Genomic DNA, 5894 nt, shown 5'->3' on the forward strand with positions numbered 1-5894 from the left:
GTTCTTTGTATTCTCTCAATCTTGTTTATATCTTTCTTTTTGTGTGGGGACCACACTACCGCTGCATATTCTAACCTGGGGCGGATCATGGCCACTATCAATTTTTTCATTTCCTCATCCATATAATGAAATGCTACTCTTATGTTAGTCAAGAGCTTATAAGTCTCTCCAACTATCTTGTTAATGTGCTTTTCTGGTGACAAACTATCTTGGACCAGCACTCCCAAATCTTTCTCTTCTCTCCTTTTTGTGATTAATTCATTACCCAAAAATAATTCAGTGATGGTCTCCTGGTACTTTTACCCATTTCCAATATTTTACATTTCTTTACATTAAATTTCATTTCCCACGTCCGGCTCCAATTGTGTATCCTATCCAAATCCTCCTGCAGTATTTTACAATCCTCCTCAACCTCTATCTTCCTCAAGATCTTTACATCATCAGCAAACAGACTCGCATAACTGTTCACTCCATCTACCATATCATTTACATAAATCAGGAACATTACTGGCGCCAACACTGAGCCTTGAGGGACTCCACTTGTTACTTCCCTCCATCCAGACATCTTTTCCTTTATTACTGTCCTCATTTGTCTGTCTCTCAAAAGTCTCTCATCCATTCCAGAAGTTTCCCCTTTAGTCCTCCTATATATTCTAGTTTCCACATTAGTCTCTTATGAGGTACCTTGTCAAAGGCCTTCTCTAAGTCTAAGTACACACAATCCACCCAACCATCTCTCTCCTGTACCACATCAATCGCTCTTGAGTAAAAGTTCAACAAGTTTGAAACACATGACCTTCCACTTCTGAATCCAAACTGACATTCAGCCAAAATATTCATCTCTTCCAGATATTTTATCCATCTGTCTTTCAGGATTCTCTCACACAATTTTGCGACCATGCTGGTTAGAGACACTGGTCTATAATTCAGGGTTCTTCCCTGTTTCCTCCCTTGTAAATTGGTACCACATTTGCCCTCTTCCATTCTTTTGGCACTTTCCCCTCTTCCAGTGAGCATACAATTAAGCTGTGAATTTTATCCGCCAGTTGTTCTCTGCATTCCTTCAGTACCCAATTAGAAATTCCATCAGGTCCTGGGGCTTTCCTTACATCTTGAGTTTCTAATAATTTATACACTTCCTGCACCTCCACTTTTATATCTTTCATCACCGGAACATTTCTAATCACTCCCTCCCCTTCCACAAGCTCCTTTTCTTTAGTGAAAACTGACTGGAAACGTTTGTTCATTATTTCTGCTTGCATTGCCGCATCGTTAAAGACCTCTCCATCTACTTTCAGCTTGGTGATTCCTTCCTTTTGTTTCAGTTTGCCATTAACAAATCTATAAAATAGTTTGGGTTCATCCTTGCATTTGTCAATTATACCTTTTTCAAAATTCCTTTCTTCTTCCCTACGTATTCTTGTGTATTCGTTTCTTGTTCTTTTATATTCTTCCTTTGTTCTGTCGTTACCTCTCTTTCTCCAATTGTTCCACGCCTTATCTCTCTCTTTTTTGGCTATCATACACCTTCTATTAAACCACTCCTTTTTCCTGTTTTCTTTCCCTCTTACTCTTGGTACAAATTTTTCCACTCCCAAATTATAGAGGTCTAGAAAGATATCCCACTTCCTCTGTATCTCTCTTGTTTCTCTGAATTTTCTCCAATCCGCATTTTCAAAAAAGTTTCTCAATCCTGTAAAATTTGCTTTGCCAAAGTTGTATCTTCCCTGTCTATGAAGCTCGTCTCTTGGCTCGACGTTTCCTATTAACATCTGGAACTCAATGACCACGTGATCACTTTTTCCCAAAGGACAGAGATATTCCAATGATTCTATTACATCAGGTTCTTTGGTGAACAGTAAATCTAACCTTGCTGGTGTGTCCTCACCTCGAAACCGTGTCTCTTCTTTGACCCACTGCGTCATCACATTATTCATTATTATATTTAATAACATAGTACCCCACGAATCCTCGCCGCCTCCCGAGTACCATTCCTCCCAGTTCACCTCTTTACAATTAAAGTCACCCACCAAAATTATATTATTGCTTTTCTCAATTATTTTTTGCAAGTAGCTAGCCATATCTGACAACATCTCATGGTATTCGTCATCCTTCCATGCTCTCGTCTTTGGGGGAACATACACTACCGCCATATCTCTCTTAACATTCTCTCCAGTTTCTAATTTCATATATATCACTTCAGCCCCTGCCTTCTCCCATTTCCACAGTATCTACATTTATGTTGTTCTTCACTGCTATCATCACTCCTCCTCCCTTTTTTTCTTTTCTGTCTTTTCTCCACAGTTTGTATTTACCATCTCCCAAATGAACATCAATATCTTCTCTTAATTTGGTCTCTACAAAGCACATGACATCAGGTTCATGTTCTCTCAAGAAATCATTAATTTCGATCCTTGTCGATATGAAACCATCAACATTAGTATATATCACCTTCAAATTATTTTTGACATTATTAATACCCTCTTCTCTCCTACTCTCTGTCCGTACCACTTCCTCAACTTCTGATCTTTCACAACCATCCCCCCTAATTTCCTTCACTTCTATTTCCTTAAATAGAAGTGTGTGTGTGTTTTTATATCTTCCGCTGTGCTGTGTTATTTGTACAGTAAGATACAAAAGTCTGTTCCTATTTCCTCTCTCTCTCTATCACTGACTTCACACACACTTGAACATAACACAGTGGACTGATCTGTGGGTGACACTATGCAACTTTATCCACTACATGTCAGGCAAGGCTATCTATCTATCTATCAATCCAGCAATGAGAGAGGCAAGAGGTAAATGTACTTTTGTATCTGACTGTAGTATTAAATGCCACTGTATGTCATTATAAACCTGCTATGAGAGAACACTTAATATTTTCTCCAGTGTTTCCAGACTTGTGACTCACTCTGCATATCCTAAATAGCAGTCAACCTAGCAGCACAATTATACTTTATACTGTACAATGGTACATACTGGTACACAAATACATCACCACCACCTAACATTTAAGTATATACTGTACAACTGCACAATTGTACCTTATACTGTACAATGGCACATATACACAAATACATCACAACCACCTAACATTTAAGTATATACTGTACAACTGCACAATTGTACCTTATACTGTACAATGGCACATATACACAAATAAATCATCACCACCTAACATTTAAGTATATACTGTACAACTGCACAATTGTACCTTATACTGTACAATGGCACATATACACAAATACACCACCTAACATTTAAGTATATACTGTACAACTGCAGACACAAATATTGATACATATAATTATACTAATACAGTAACCAATGACTTATCAAACTCAGTAGTTATCTTTACAGACAAAACACTCATCGTAATATTGTGTGGCAGTTTTATTATTATTATTATCATCATCCAAGAACTTGTAGCAGTAGCAGAGTAACCCTGGTTTGTATGGCCCGGCAAACCCACCAACTGCAGGCAAGCAAGTGCCCCTGTACTGCCATCCTGTGCAGTGACCACCACCCCACCACAGCAGACCCATCAACTGCAGGCAAGCAAGTGCCCCTATACAGCCATCCTGTGCAGTGAACCCTTGCAGTGAACACCACCTCACCAGTAACACAAGGCCAAGTGTGTGTAGGTTTGGTTCCTAAAAAGACACTACTTTTGACTCTCTCTCTGGTAAACACCACCTCACCAGTAACACAAGGACAAGTGTGTGTAGGTTTGGTTCCTAAAAACACACTACATTTGACTCTCTAGTGAACAGTGGCACCATAATAGGCTCCCCAGAACCCTGCTATTTGGTTATATGGTTACCACCCAGCATTGTAAATGGTTTCCTGGATTACAGGAAACCATTAGGCCTGTCACTTAGTGTTGAGTCACCTAAGAAGTAAGCAGCACTACATCAAGTGAGTGGATGATGGTCGCCACCACCTACCACAATTGTTAATGTATAAATTGGAATGATATATTTCTAACAACATTACCATAAACACTTATCAGAGAATTATTTATCATCATGATTCATCCTAACTCATCTGCACTAATCAACTGATGTACACACACACACACACACACACACACACACACACACACACACACACACAGCCAATAGAGGAGAAGGATACATTACAGGAACAGAACTGGAGATGACAGATGATAAACCACACACACACACACACACACATACACACACAGCCAATAGAGGAGGAGGATACATTACAGGAACAGAACTGGAGATGACAGATGATAAACCACACACACACACACACACACACACACACACACACAATCAATCAAACTGGCACTTTCCAACTTGTGACTTTCTTGGATAAATAAGCTACCATGTAAGACTCGGGCCTTTCCTAACACCTGTTCCATGTTAACTTATTCTCTATTTCACCTTACTCTCCTCTTATATGTTACTGATGCAAATTATAGATATTAAGAGGGATGCCTTCACGTGGTGGTACTGATATAACATGTTGGCCCCACTGCCTGGTTGTATATCCCTCAACTACGTTCCTATCCCACAAAAGAAGGATGGTGGACTGCAGGAGGATGACAACTCAACCTGCAGTCCACAGGGTTCATGATATAAATACAGGACCATAACGATAACACAAACCAATACACCAGCACTAAGTATAAATGGTATCCTATATATACAGTATACTCGTCAACACACTACAGTCCAATACTTTACACAGGATGGAATTATACCAAACATACACCAAGCCATATACAGTACAGCATTACTCTCATTTAACAGCAGTACCAGTGGCTGAAATTAATGTTACTTTGGTATCTATGTATCTATCTGTCTATCTATTATTCTGACTATCTATCCATACTCAGTGTACTCTCCCTAAACTCCTATATGATGGTCCAGAACTCTCACTGCTCCATTAATCTATATATACCTATTTATGTCTATTTATCCAGCTATCTATCTATAGCCACATGCCTAAATCCCTGAGTGAGTGGCCCAGAACATTGCCTCCACATCACTCTTTCCTGTGCTATCACGCTGCCTTCCCTCAAACTCACACCATCCTCATTCATACTCTCCCATCCTTTCCTCCATCTAATCCTATGCCTTCCCCTCCCCCCTCCTCTCATGCCTTCTACCTCACATACACTCCTAGTTAGTCTCTCATTCTCCTTTCTCATAAAAATCCTCATCAACAACTTTTTTTTTACACCTAAAGACAGATTAAGGTAGGGTCAAGAGAGTAATAGAAAATTTACAGAAATTAATCAAAAGCCTCCTCAGTTAAATGGTCCACACACTCATTCACTCTCCATTCAAGCCCCTGGAATCCTGACTCCATCCCACACACATAAACATCCATACTTTTGCACTTCCTACCACGCATATACCTGTTATAAAGTGTCCTGGTGGTGGTGGTGGTGTGGTGTGGTAGTGGTGGTGTGGTGTGGTGTGGTAGTGGTGGTGTGGTGTGTGGTGGTGTGGTGTGGTAGTGGTGTGGTGTGGTGTGATGTGTGGTGGTGGTGGTAGTGGTGGTGTGGTGTGATGTGTGGTGGTGGTGGTAGTGGTGGTGTGGTGTGATGTGTGGTGGTGGTGGTGGTAGTGGTGGTGTGGTGTGATGTGTGGTGGTGGTGGTAGTGGTGGTGTGGTGTGATGTGTGGTGGTGGTGGTAGTGGTGGTGTGGTGTGATGTGTGGTGGTGGTGGTAGTGGTGGTGTGGTGTGGTGTGTGGTGTGGTGTGTGGTGTGGTGTGTGGTGTGTGGTGTGGTGGTGTGTGGTGGTGGTGGTGGTGGTGTGGTGTGATGTGTGGTGTGATGTGTGGTGTGGTGTGGTAGTGGTGGTGTGGTGTGGTAGTGGTGGTGTGGTGTGATGTGTGGTGTGGTGTGGTAGTGGT

This window comes from Coenobita brevimanus, chromosome 83 (genome assembly GCF_032717465.1).
Source record: "Coenobita brevimanus isolate Jiangsu-jjx chromosome 83, ASM3271746v2, whole genome shotgun sequence".
NCBI classification, from domain to species: domain Eukaryota; kingdom Metazoa; phylum Arthropoda; class Malacostraca; order Decapoda; family Coenobitidae; genus Coenobita; species Coenobita brevimanus.